At 33.2% G+C, this 15,499-nt stretch overlaps 1 long non-coding RNA gene across 1 annotated transcript; it reads right to left on the reverse strand.

Annotated features, from left to right (window-relative positions):
- Nucleotides 1–4,175: 4,175 nt before the first annotated feature.
- On the reverse strand, nucleotides 4,176–7,400 carry LOC111241031. Its single transcript, XR_002666727.1, has 2 exons — nucleotides 6,023–7,400; nucleotides 4,176–4,596 (listed from the first exon to the last, which is right to left on the reverse strand). It is a non-coding gene; the product is annotated as an uncharacterized LOC111241031 (long non-coding RNA).
- Nucleotides 7,401–15,499: the final 8,099 nt, after the last annotated feature.

Here is a 15,499-nt window from a genome sequence, read left to right on the forward strand (position 1 = left end):
GAAACAAAGTGATATTTTTTATAAGAAGAAGAGTCAAGGTATTTACCTGCTAATGAAGTTAACAACATGCGTACTTGATGGAAGAAGCTCCAAGGTGATTCAGGTTCAAGGTTGAGACCGAACCTTCTACGAGCATCATCCAGTGAACACTCAAGCAATGGAATGAAAATAAGGAGGTTTAATGGAAGCGGTGGGTTGAACCGAATGGAGAATGGGAAGAAGGTTTGAAAAGAAACAAAGACGTTTTTTGATGCAATGGTGATAAAGTGAAACGGCAGTGCAAAGGAGGTCCTAGTGTGATTCCACTAGGGAAGGTGGCTAAAGGAGATTGAGATTCACTCTCCTAGCCGTGACCTTGAAGAAGAGGTATTATGGAAATTATTCAACAGAAAAACTCTAATTTCATTCAAAGGTGAAAACAATTTGGAGAAGAGTAGGATTTATAGTAGCACCCAATCTCTCTCACGGTGAATACAATCAGTGTTGATGATCGACCACATGAAATAGATCAACTGCCATGTGGTGGAGGTATGGAAAACATGCATCCAGGTCAGGGCTGCCAGCTGGTAATGCGTCATGCGTTTGTTGTCCAAAGGATCTTTCAACAGGCGCTGAGCAGCCTATAACTTGCATTAGGCGTAGCCAGATTGGCTTGCTATCTTTCTTGATGTCTCCTTTCCCTTGATTTATCAAGATTTTTCGCTAGTTGATCTGTGATCTCCTAGCTTTATTAGACCTAAAAAACACATATAAACATTTTAAAGAGAATCCTTCTGAGACTTAGAGAAAGAAAATCAAGAAAAAGTCTTTCTTCACTTTCCTTTCTTAGCCTTAGCGTTAGTTAGTACTCTTTTGAATGGAATGTCCTAAATGGGTTTCCATCAATACCTTTGTGTCCCTCTTCTTTTCTTGATAAGGTTATTTTTGCAACCTATTTTCTTCTTTTCTTTCTTTTTCAATTTTTATTTTTATTTTGATTTCATCCTCTTTCACTTGTTCAGGTGTAAGAGGAATCAATGTGATTTTATTTCCTTTGTGGAGGAAAGTTATTTTATTGGTATAGCCATAATGAGTGGATTTTGTTAAGATTATTGACAACACAAACTCTATATCAAACTGGTTTTTGATGATGACAACACAAACACTGGTAATGGATTCGACTAAGCTAAAATATTTGTACAGATTTTGTGAACATGTGCTTGATGAGATTTTGAGATGAAAAGAATTTCAAAGTGTTTTTTCAAGTGTCAGTCGACAGTGTGGAACACCTATTCGACTGTGTTGCTTTTATTTTTGGAATTCTATTAGGCCTACTTGCTCCAACGGCTATATTTTTCAAAAGTTAGTTAGGATTGACTGACTGGGTCAACTGTCATGAATGTGCACTGATTTGGTTGACTGAGGAGCTTTTGTGTTGACTGTCTGTTATAATTGTTTTAATACAGTCGACTGTATCAGTAGGCAATTCGACTGAGAATGATAGGAAAACTATAAATAGAACAGAACACGATTTGTTCAGAAGACTTTTGTGATCTAACATTTTCATTGTCCTGTTTCAGAGAAAGTTCTCAGTTTAGGAAGCTCCAAGAAGACGGTAGTAATCTTTCTTAAGAGAGATTCAGATTGAGGAGTCTTTTCCACTTATTGTTTGATCAACATCTGCACAAAGAATGTGCTTCTGGTTTGATCTTGAAGACTTGGCATCCTGTAAAGACTGTTGTATTTGACTGAAAGCTTGGCAACCTGTGAAGTCTGTTGTGATAGGCTTGGCAACCTGTGAAGCGTGTTGTGCTAGGCTTGGCATCCTGTGAAGATTGTTGATTACACGTTAAGGATTGTTCGACGTGGCCAGAAGAGGGGATTCTTGCTGCAATTTTGGTTTTGTGTGTGCAGCTATATTTGGTTTTGGGTTAGAGAGGAGATTTATATTTTTGCGTGGTGCTTCTATAAATTCCTTGTTGTATAAACCGCAACCATTATAGTGCATTTACTTCCAAGATTGGAAGGACACGGGATGTAGGCATTGTTGGCCGAACCAGTATAAAAACCAATGTTTGATTTTCTCTATCCCTGCACTCTTTATTTTAGTCGACTTTATTTGTTTAGCAGTCAACTACGTTTTTCCGTTGCACTGAAATTTTCATTACTTGCATTTCAAGGAAAGATCAAAAGCTTTGAATTTTCATACCAAGATTGCGAAAAGATTTTATTTTTGAACTAACACCAATTCACCCTCCCCCCTCTTGGTGTAAAACGAAGCCAACCTGTTTCCTAACAGATTTATGATCATATTGCCATGGCCTAACAAGTAATACATGCCCAGCATCCATTCGAACAACATCAAATAAAACATTTTCTTCATATTTGCCAATGGATATTGGTATGGTTACTGGTGTGTTGACTACTATTTCTTCATCCTCTTTTATCCACTGAACCTTATAAGGCTTGGGATGAGGAATAGTAGGTAAAGCCAACTTGTTCACCACTCGAGAACTACAACAATTGCAAGAAGAACACTATCCACAATTAATGAACAAGTGTTTTCAAAACTTTTGAAAAAAGAAAGCGGAATAGGTTCTCCCTTTGGGATTGTTCTAGTTCTTTGGTTTGACTTCCAAGAAGTCGTCTAACCAATAATAACTCACCGTCACAAGGTAAGGCTTCTTCCTCAAATATGGAAGTATCCAATTCACTTGAAGAATCCTATTGTTCACTCTGATGGTCTAAGAGATAAGTAGACCGCTTGTGAGGACATTCAAAAGAATAATGTCCTCGTTCTCCACATTTAAAACATCTGGTCTCTCTACCCCTTGTTTCTCTTGAAGATTCTTTGTGAGAGGTATTTCTTTCTCTCTCTCTCTTTTTATTTACCTCTCACTTTCTCTTTGTTTTTTTCTTTTTCTTTTTCTTGAGGCTTTTCATACCTCATTGGACTACCCTCCCTCTTAGGATCTTTCCTATACATGGAGGTGGTAGGGGAAGTCTTTCTAGTGGAAGCTTTTCTTCTATTTTCCTCTTCCACTCTCACACATAGCTGGATGAAGTCATTGAGATCTAAGTAAGGTAAAAGCTCTACCTTATCTCTGATCTCATAGTTAAGGCCGCTTTGGAATCTAGTTGTGGTGAATCTCTCTTCCTCTTTGATTCCAGCTCTTAACATGAGTAATTCCAATTTTTGTCGATATTCCTCGACACTCATGTTTCTTGGTTGGAGTCAATGGAGCTTGTCCATGATCTCCCTTGCATAGTATGTTGGAACATGTCTGCGATGCAAGGCTGCTTTTAACTCATTCCAGTATTGTATGGTATAGTCGTCATGCATCTTTTGATCCCTAATTATTGAGGTCCACCGATAGAGGGTTGCACCTTGAAAAATCAAGGTGGCTAGGGTCACTCTCCTCCTATCATCTATGTGGTAACATTCAAAAATTTGTTCAACCTTCATCTCCCACTCAAAGTATTCTTCTACATTGTCTCTACCATAGAAGGGGGGAAGGTCAAGTTTGGATTCCACATGATGTTCCCTATGAGTGTGGTGTCGCCTAGGTGGGCATTGATATTGATCATAAGGATGAAAACTATTGTGATCACTATGCTGGGAATGACCACCACGATCATGGTGTTCCCTATTAGAGTGTTCCTTATGATTTTGCCCTCTCTGATTGATTGTGAGGTTTGCGACCATTTTTCTGAGTTCATTTAACTCAGTTTTAGTTGTATTAAGTTCCTCTCTCAATTGTATGCTCTCTTGATCATTATGAATTGTACCTTGAACACTAGAGTGACTCATAGTTATGAAGTAGAGAAAAGGTTTTCACAATGGTTTAAAAGTCTTGCACAAGTATAGAATAAAAAACTTTTCAAAGATTGTTTTTAGATTTTTGGGTGAATGATTTTAAAAAGATGCTAGAGGTAAAAGAAATCAAATAGCTCCCAGGAAGGAGAGGTGAGTCATAATGGATAGGCTTAAGAACCTTGTCCTTCCTTAACTAGAGTTTCTCCTGACGTTTCTTACCCCAGTTTCTAGGTAGAACTCTTTCAAAAGCTTTTGAATGCAAGAATGTTATGCACCTAGATACCAAACGACGGTTTATCTATATGAACACGGACCTAGATATCACGGAGACGTAAAACAGAAAGAACAACAAGAAAACATATTAAAGAAAGAATGGAAATGGAAAGGAAGGATGAGACATAACCCTAAGTGAAAGTGCAAGTGACACTTGGAGCCACTTGACAAACTTTCACACTAAGATGTGGAGTATAGGCTATTACAATGTTTAGTGGTGGTCTTGGAATTGCTAGAAAAGCATTTTCCAAAGCCACTTAAGCTTTAAAAATGAAAGAAGAATGAAACACAAATGTTCCGTGATACAGCACAAAAGTACAATTAAAAGTGTTTACAAAAGGACAAAGCAAGTGAAAGGTGTTGTTTGTGATTGGTGTAGTTCCCAAAAGTGATGTTGTAGCTGCTGAAATGGTGCTGGAACAGCAAGAAGGAAGTGCACTTGGAGTCCAAACTTGTAGCCAATTTAACAAGTCTTCCACTCCCTAATATGCTACCCCTTTGGAACAAGCAATCTGGACTTTTAGGACCTTCACAGCAGTCAAATAAACCAGCAAACACAGTGAGCACCAAACACGTTACTGCACCAAATTTTTCTTTCCAAACCAGACTGCACCTTGGCTTTTTATCAAATAGGTTAGGGGCAAAAATTCCAAACAATGTAAAACAAGCAATTAAAGGTTGGAAAGCAAGGATGGCATATAAAATAAACTTATGACAGGCTCTAGAATGGAATAATAAACCAAGAAAATCAAAATATGCTGCAAAGACATCAAATTCACTGACTTCAAAAATTTGGCAAAAACTGTTTGACAAATTGCCTGAAAGAAAACCAGTGTTTTTAGGTAAAAAACCGGTTCTAGTGCAGCAGGATTTTTGAAACTAGATTGTATTGGTCCAATTGCTTTTTTCCAAACTTGTTTAATGATAGTTTGATGTATGATTTAACAGTAGTGGTACCAAGCTCTTGCTACAATCCATATATAAGTGATTAAACGCACCAAAACAGATTCAAGCTATATGCAGTAACTAAAATCTGACTCATAAGAACTCAAAATGATTTACTTGAGAGGCAATTTTTGCACAGCTATGTTTAAACACCTAATTTGATGCTTGGAGCAACTTTGTTTTCCTAATTTGAGGGTGTTCAATCAGTCAAACAGCAAAGAAAGGGACCACAATAGAAAATCACTGGTCCATTTACCAAATTCAAGCAATTTCAATGGTCTGAAAACTGATTTTGTACTTTTGGTGAAAACTGACCAAATGAACAGTAACTACAGATTTTAATTGAGCAAATGGACTTGTAAACACATTGAAAATGCACTGGCAGATACAGATTCACAAAATCACCTCACTAGTTGCAAATTATGCAGAAAAATTGATAAAACTACAGCAATTCAAAAGAATACACTGGAAGCAAACTGGAAAGATCAAACAAGTAATTAAGAAAGGTCCTAAGTCTAGATCTAGCTTCAGAAATTGAGCTAGGGAAATAGAAAATGTCCTAATACACACAATGACAACAGCACGATGCAAAAGCTTTAGAAATCAGCATGTGACAGCACTATTTTAGAGATTTTTGAAGCAACTCAAGTATGCTTTTCTGAAATCAGTGGTAAATCTGAGTTGATACTACTTGAAACATGTTTAGAAACTTGAAACAAACTTGCAGCAAGGTTTAGGAACACACAATCTGGTTAGAAACAGTTTTCACCATATCAAACCAGAAATGAAATTTGATGTTGAAGTTGCAATTAGTTTTGGATGAACTCAACCACTCATTTTTTAATTATGCACTTTACAAGAGTTATGATGATTTGAGAGCTAGTTAAACACATCAAACAAACTTGTGAAAAGCTTCAGAATCAGAAAAACTTAGCCAACACAAATTATAGAATATTAAACAAGAAAATGAGTTGTTATCAGAGTTTGCTACTGGAAAACAATACTTACATTACTTTTAGCTCCAATGATCAAAGATGGACATGATGCCATTACTTATACGATCAACATATACCTAGAAAATGCACTTGACTTAAACAACAACGAAGAAATAAAGCTGGAACAGATTTAAACCAATGCAACAGTAAAAACACATCAACAATTTGCACATGACCGAACAAAACTGGAAAATGATTTGTAAAGCTGGATTCAAACTCCAATAAAGAAATGCACCAATTAAAATGATCAAAAAATACTAAGTAACATGTGAATGCACTCAAACATCCATAGGAACAAAAAAATTCGAATTAAAAAAAAGTGCAAACAGAAAATACGAACTGCACAACACGAAAGTAAGAAAATTAAAGGAAAGAGCAACTTAGCTCTTGACGCAAGGCGTGGACGACTGGCTCTAGTTTCCAAATTATGGAAGCAACCTCAATCTCCAAAACTTGAGTGGCTCCTTAGTCCAAAATTGGCAGCGAAATGAAGAATGGTTTGAAGATGTTCGGTGCCTGTAAGGTGTTTGTAGAAATGCTCGGTAGTGGTTTGGATGAATATGTGGTGAGTTTCTAACTCAGATGGCCTTCCAGCGGGGAAGGGAGCTAGAGGAAGAACAAGTTAAAGTAGCTCTAAGTTTTGAACTCGAAGAAATAGCAACTGGATGCAATTCAACAGCATAACACTATCTCAATTCAAGTTGATTTTTACAAATGATGAAGCTCTCTTTTATAGGAGAAGAGAAGCTTTGCAAGGGAAGCTACTAAGATTACAAAGGCATGTGCGGAAGAAGCTTTGGCCAACGTGGGTTTCAATTTCTAGGCGAAACACATTAATCACGTGTTAAATGTTTAATCTACTGGAGCAAAAACGCTGAGCCATCCAGGGTTTTGGCTAGGCGCGTGGTGCTTGAAAAATCCAATTCTTCATGCAACTTTTATATTCGGCTATTGCAACCTTCTCGGCTTCCTTTGCTTTCCTTTGCTTGGCATGGTTTCCCATCCTTATTTGGTGACCTACAAAAATAGTGTAAATGTTTTTAGGTAAAGAGAACATGCTAAGACTTAGAAAGAAAAGATCAAGTCCTTATTCAACTTCCCTTTCTTTGTTTTAGTGTTAAGTTGATACTTTTGGATGGAAAATCTCTAAAGAGGTTGCCATCAACCTCCCCGATAAGGATAGAACAAATCGTTTAAAGAACAACCGCCTCATTTATGGTGAAAAAAATCGCTCAAAAGAGCATCCTTCTTGACTATAATGGAAAAAATTATTCAAAAGAGGATCTCCCAAACTATGGTGCAACCAATATCACAATCACATATTTATAGAGAAACACACATGTTTTCAAAAAATCCACCTTTTTAACCATGCACCCAAAATGCTCAAGCAATTTATAAAATATAAACAGGTTTTCTTTTGTACACAACTATATAACAAGTTCAATTCACCTCATAGAACTCACCACTTAAAAAATACTCTCAATTTTCAATCCTACTTAATGAAACTCCCATACCTCAAATTAGTCCTCAAAATCTCAATATAGTTCACATAAAATTGGTTAAAACATCATGGGACAATAAAATCAATACCATCAAAACGAATTTTACTGTTTCACCATAGAACCCTAACCTACACAACTCACACCTTCATCAACCTAAAAGGATTTAGTTTTTCATTTTCAAAATTGACCAAAACCACGTTTTCAACTCCAATCACTTAAAAACAAAGGATTAGTTAACTTCCCTTACCTAGATATTCAACATTCCCTTCAACCTTCGTTTTTCTTCCTCCAACACGTCCTTCTTAAAAAACTCATGTTTCTCACCCTAAACCACTAAGATTCTTTTGATTTCTAGCCCTTACCTTCTACCCTAACTTGTTTATTTATAAGAAACCTTTAATCTATCAATCACGAGATTCTCTACAAGATTCAAGTGTCAAAAACTCAAAAAAATTGAAGATAACCTCTTATATTCGTGGATCAAATTCGTTACATTCAACCACTATTACACCCTAAGTCTTTAAGGTTTCCATTTATAATCATCTTAATTGAATAAATATTTACTAAATTCCCCACTTTCATCAAAATTTATGAAAACTGTGTTTTTTGTTTTCAAAAAATTTGCTTTTGCCGAACAAGACTCCTAACTCACTCAACTACTACAACTTTCTCATCCAACAAAATCCTATTCTCATCGAAAGACTACTCTCTATAACTTTTTGCATCCAAAAAGATCATAGTTTCATTCAATGAATTTACACCAAGTAAGCTCATAGGAGTTTCCAAAAACTCTCTTCACCTAACGAGACTCCACTTACCAAACAAAAAAATCCACAATATCACTCAACAAGCATTTTGTTCACTCAATCAAAATAACTTAACTTTACTCAAATTACCAACATAATCTTCTTTTTCTTTCTTAATTATTACAACTCTTGCAAACACAATAAATATATATATATATATATATATATATATATATATATATATATAACTTATTGATAGATTTTATTAATAATTCTGAAATTTTAATTGTTGACCGATGTTAACGAAAAAATTTATTGGTAAATTTCATCGATAATATACATTTACTAACAAAAAAATTCATTGACAATGCACACTTCATTTACCGACGAATTTTTCATCGGTAATGCATACTTCACTTAACAATAGAAAAATTCATCCATAAAAGGAGCGGCAAAATTCTGTCCATTTCTCTCTCTCTGAACCACACTATATTCTCTCTCACCAGCCACTTTATTCATTTTCGTTTAGAAAAATTTCTCTTAACAACTTTTTTTTAACAACACATACGTGGTAGTTTTTTATTGATCTGTTTTAAATATTGTTTTAAAAATAAATTTAAACAGACCAATAGAATAGTGACACGTATCCTGTTATCAAAAAGTTGTTAACATTTCATGATCCTTTTCGTTTCTCACATATGAGGAGTCATTTTTCTCCTCTTCGTCCACTTTTTACTCTCTGATAGTCATCTTCTTCCCCACTTCTCTCATCTCAGCTCAAGCCACCATGGTTACAAGAATCCTAATAAAAAAACTAAAATTAGGTACTTATATTTTCTTTATAAAACAACTTTCGAAGAGTTATAATTGTTTTAAAAGTTCTATAGCTATTTTGTTTGCTAAAATTTTTATAAGCTCTCCCTTAATTTTAATCCTATTAATAAGAATGGTAATAAGTTTACATCTTCTCTTCGTCATATTAATTATATTTCCATAAGCGAAAAGATAAATTATTGAAACTAATATTAAATCTTCTTTCCTTTTATCTTACAACAATACAAAATTGCTTCATTTATAAACAAAGATAATAAAAAATTAAAAATTTAAAAAAAAAACTCTAAAATACTTTTTGTATTTCACTACATGCTAAAAAATGTATTTCAGTAATAAACCCCTTTTTGGTAAATAAAACAAATAAATAAAGAAAAAACATTTTGTAATAATTAATGTAAAACCAAACTAAAAGGTTATCAAAATCCACAACTTAAGATGACGTCTAAATGACATATCACAAAACGAGGAACTCAGACTTGATTGAACCGAAAGTGAACAATCAATAAGTTTCCTATAAGAGAAAGAAACAATGAAGAAATCTGAAGCAGGAATCTGAGTTAAATTTTGCAGTCTGAAATAAAAAACAAAAGGGTATGAAGTAAACAGTAAGAAGAATGACTTGAGGCTACAAAGTTTCCAAATGTTGCGAGACCAGGAGATGCTGCTGCTTGATCTTGTGACTGGTTGTTAATGGACAATGCCATTTCATGGGGCCATTGGTGAATTCATAAATAGTAGTCCTAAGCATCTTTCTTATGGGAAACAATCACACGTGATAGTGTGATACATAATATACACAGCTTATCAAGTGGAGAGCTTTTTTAGTGTGCATGACTTTAGTGTAGGAGGGGCATGGAATCATGGTGTTTGTGGAGTGAACCCAAGGCAACCCTTTAATTTAGTGCACACCAAGAATGACAGCAAGCAGCAAAATAGTTTATTTAACAAAGGGTTCAAGCAGCATGTACTTTTTGCAAAATACCCAAGGAGGACACCTTGTCTACCCATTTTGCATGTACTTTTTCTTTCAATTCAGTCATTGACTCAACACTATTACACTAATTATGCTCTTTCATCTTAACCAGTCACAAAATACTATAAAAGGATGTAACCATCCCTTCCATGAATTCTTTACACTCACTTATACAAGATAATTCAATAATGAATGACATAATAAATTTAGTTAAAATAATTTTCTAATAACTTTTAGTTATCTTAAAGAAGAAAATTTTAAGTATAATTCAATCTTATATAATTAATTTGTAAGATAAGATTTAATTTACTTATATACTGTAAATTTGTATCATTTTTGGTCCATATACAAACGTATTCTTACTTTTATCATTTTAGGAAGAGTTATTTATTTATAAACTGTATACATGAAAACAAAATTGGAACTCATATTTCAAATTTTGATATATTTTGATTTTCAAATTTTAAAAATAAATGAATATAAATTTTTTAATCCAATGATATTAACTTTTATTTACACGTTAAATAATATTTCATGTATTAAATAATTTAAACAGCATAAATACGAACCTAAAATACAATTTAAAATAAAAGAAATTAACAATGTTATGTTAAAATAACTATATCAATTAATTTTTTAAATTTAAAAATCATAATATATAAAAGCTTGAATAAGAAGAATCAATTCTAACTTTACAAACTAAAAACATATTCAACATTTTTATTAATATAACTACTTTTACACATGCGGTGCTCCACGGTTCTCAAAAATTGAGTTTTCTGTGGTGGAGTTGCTTTAAATGTTAGGTGAGTACAGAAGAAATACGCCATCAAAAGCATTTAGTGTTTTTTTCTTTTCTTTGTGAATTTTGTAAGTAGTGGTTGTTAGGTCGTAAGCCACATCATGAAGGAAATATGTACGAGTAACGGCCATATTTGTGTTTGACTTCGTTCTCCTGAGTTTGCATATGTCTGAAAGCGCTTTGCAAGCATAGTTCATTTAAAACTAAGTAGAGAACTTGAGCTTATGAAATGGTTTAAACTTGTGAGTTTATAATGAATTTTGTTCTATAGACGATGTACCTTTGATCCTTTGTTGAACCAAGAAACAGTAAACTACTTGGTAAACTATGAATCATATTAATTCTAAGATTAGTTATTTAATTTAGCAAGGGCAATAGTCTTTAAAGTTTGGCAATCACCTAATCTTTCACATGGGCAATTGAGTTCAACCCCATGCTATGTGTACTTTGCTTGACTTATAAAACAAGTTTGCCTCTCCTTTCTACCCATTTAAATGGAAATTGGTCCTCAAATCAACTTGAGGGGAGCTTTTCAAAATCCTAGATAAAAGGTAGTCAAATTCTGGTTAACATTCACATAATTTATAGAAAAACCAATGACATCAATGCTCTGCCAATTTAAAGATCAATTATGTCTCACTTTCGCTTCTAATGCAAATATTTAAATGCTCATAAAAGTTAATTTCTGATTAGGATAATTTTAAATAAGATTAATACAATTTTAATTGGTGAATTTATTTCTAATTCAATTTTATAGATTAATTGGAAAAAATTGGTAAATCGAATTGTTGATCGACATGCACCAACCCAACAATCCATGATAGTGATGAAGAGTATCCCTAAAAGAATAAATTGGTTATAAGGTGGGAGTTTCACTTTAATGTTTGATGTGAAAGGTGCCTTGACTTATCAAACCGAAAACTCAACGAAGGAAATCACATGTTCGGATGAATTTCCAAGGAGAAGAAGTGGAAAATGTAACATTGCCACAAACATATATAGCAAATAAGATTTTCAAATGGAGCCAAATAAATCCCACAATTTATGACCAAATATTGAAGCTTGGGAAGCCATTACTCCGGTCAATGTCCCTAATGAAAACACTATTGTATAGCATACGTAACAATTGGTGCCAAATTTGATGATTTGAAAGAGCCCTCGGAAAAGCGATTTTGAATTATGATAGTGATGATGATGATGTAGGATTGGTTTGACCTTTGACAAAGAAAATGAAAGACAAGTGGGAAAATATATCACCCAGTTGACTCTGTCCTTTTGGAAACCTTTTCGAGTCACACCTCTAAGAACCATCGCAATTTTTTTGTTTTTTTCCTTTTTCCTGCAATCTAGTTTTCCTTTTAAGTTCCCCACCACCACTTGAAGTGTCATCACAACATGGAGTGGCACTCACTCTCCCAATTCTCAAAGAAAACAAAAATATAAATAAAACCTATCTAATAACAACAACACAACCTCACCCTCTTCTACTTCAATTCTACTTTTCATTTCTCACACACACCACCTTTTTTATTGTTTTTCTCTATTTTGATTAATGAACCAAGAACCTACCCACCGACTCATAAGCCCCGCCAACCCAAGTTGTCTATAGCATTTTTCTTTTCTTCTTTTTAATATCTCATAAATTTTTAATATCTCATAAAATTCATTTTACGTTAAATTAAACTTAAAATTTATTATCATAGTATAAAGAGTTAATATATATATATATATATATATATATATATATATATATATATATATTATATGTGAACATTCGATCAGTTATAAATTGAACTATCAACTATAATTTAGATTATAAACTTATAGTTCAGAGAGCAAACTAAAAGGTCCAGTCGAACACGGAAATAATTTATTAATCATAAATCAATTTCAATTTGAATGGTCAATCCACAATTCGAAACGTAAGCCGCCAAGCTTGGTTGATCACCAAACAGGCCAACAGACCATGTACCAACTCGGATAGTTAAGCATAAGCTCTTTGAGCAAGTCACCAAGTTCAGTCGACCATCAAACAGGCCGACCATGCATCAGTTCAAATAAGTCAAACATTCAAATAGCAGTTTACAAATTTGAATGATCACCAGATATATTGTTTGGCCTTGAATTGAACCAATCATGATAAATGGTATCATAATAGATTAATCTCAAAACTGATCAATTTAATATCAAAGTGTAATTAATTAATCACAATTAGGCTCTAATTAGGTCAATGTTAATAAAAAGCCCACCACGAAACTTACAAATAAAGATTTTGAAATAAGAAAGTAGATTACATACATTAACTATTAATATTGAAATATCTTTTAGAGATGCAAAACAACAATTGCACTTCGAACAACACAACAAATATAAATTGTTAATCTTCACTTCACATTCCGAAAGAATATATATATATATATATATATATATATATATATATATATATATATATATATATATATATATATATATATATATATATAAACTTTCATCTATTATGAATAAAATAAATTTATAGTATATAAAATGTTATTCATTATAGATCTTATGCCACTTGATTATGTCAGCATGAAAGCAAAGCACCATAAATAGTGAAACAAAATTGTTAGGGCTATGATTTATGGTGTTCCCTTTTCTACAAATTTCTGGTCTTTAAAGGGGTGGCTTTGATTGATTGGCTTATCCTTCTAAGGGGCAATTCCCTTTGAAAATACTGGACAAAAAGAAAGATAAGATGGAGATGGGTGGTTTCATTAGAAGCCCGTAATCAACGTAACATGCAATAGGGGAATAAAAATGATGGATACAAACAAAGGAAGAAAAGGAAAATCAGATTTTGGTTAGAAACACTAAGAATAAATACTAGTTATGTATCAACTACTGCACTGTTTTTGTAAAATCATTTTATTGTAATAAGTAGTTTTTTTTTTAGTATCGAATACATCATTAAACCAGTAGAAATAGCTAAATGAATTTAATTGCATATTTGAGAGAAAATGTCATCTTACTTTAAAAATGTTACCATACATTTAATTTATAATTTATTTTTTTGTATAATTTTAAAATATTTTTAACTGGGATTTTATAGTTTTATCGAAATTTAAGAGCATCTATACGAGATTAATTTATATGCATATTTAATGTAAACAATTTTACTTTTAATCAACTAAAAGTATAGTTTGCAAACTTTTAAATATTTGTTTATAAAAATGAACAAAATTATCGTACATTATAATAAAAAACACCTGAAATATATGTTAGTTATTTATAAATACCACTACAAGTCAACAAATACTTTGTCAAAATTTCCTTTGACATTTCAGCGAGACAATCTCAAGTCCTTTCCAACATCCTTCGTGAAATATAAAATTGGTCACAATGCAATGTGCCGTGTGTAAGTAATAGAAGAAAATATTTAGTACGTCAAAAGAAAATTAGGCTTGTAAATTGCATTATAGACATATCGATTTAAATATTTATATATAAGGATTGTAATTACCTTCTTTTCATCTATTTCATTAACAAATATTTCAAATTATATACGACTTCCATTATTTCCTAATTAGTTACCTGTTTTAAAAAGATTTTTACCGTTAAAAAATTTATTTAACATTGAGTCAATAAACCTTTTGGTACCGTAGGGCCGGACGGTCCTACATAATATTATACACCGAGTAGACCGGACGGTGTTAGGAAACTGAAAATGGCTAAACGGCAAAGGAATGTGGCTGGATTGACATGTAAGACGGAACAATTCTAACTAGGGACATCCGGCTTTACTCGATTGATAAGTTTTCTCTACAAGAATTAAGGTAAGTGGTAATTAGGTGTAATTAATGAGATGAGATTGGACTCATATTAAGATGTCACTAATCTCAGGCCCATCTCAAAATCTATAAATTTAGGTCAAGGGTAAGAGGTAAAGGATACACTAGTGCAGCGAGGAGCTTTTACCGCGGTTATTTTTCACTATACGTCACGGTTTACGAACCGCGGCATATTCAGCCGCGATAGTAAGTCAGAGACTTTAGACTGCGATTACAACTGCGGTAAAAAGGTTGGGGAATATACCGCAGTTGTATAAGGAACTGCTGCCTAAACCCCCTTTTTTTAAAAAAAAAAATTGTTCCAGTATATGTCGCGGTTAGAACCGCGGTAAAAGACCCAGGAATAGACCGCGGTTCTTGCACTAATCGCAGCCAAAGGTCCATAAAAAAAAATGAACACTATATACCGCGGTTGTGGTAACAACTGCAGCATATTCCCCTGCAGTTTTTTAAAATAGCAGGTCTGTTTTTGTGATATCCACTACCACAAAAACAGACCTGCATATCAAATACACGTTCAAATTCATTTTCAACAAAACAAACACATGTTGAAATGTATTTTAACATCAAATAAAGTACAAAGTCTAATAAAATACAATCTAATCAAATGCAATGTTTAAATCTATTAACTAAGATTTATTGTATAATCTAACTATATACTTCGCAGCAACGTTCCTCATGAATAATAGTGGCTTCTCAAGAACTGGTGTACTAGTCTTGAATTTCTGCACAAGACAATTCATATTAATTAGTGTATATGAATTCTAAATTTGGGAAACAATCAAAATTTGTTAAAGTTAAATATT

The sequence above is a fragment of the Vigna radiata genome, unplaced genomic scaffold (genome assembly GCF_000741045.1).
Source record: "Vigna radiata var. radiata cultivar VC1973A unplaced genomic scaffold, Vradiata_ver6 scaffold_91, whole genome shotgun sequence".
NCBI classification, from domain to species: Eukaryota; Viridiplantae; Streptophyta; class Magnoliopsida; order Fabales; family Fabaceae; genus Vigna; species Vigna radiata.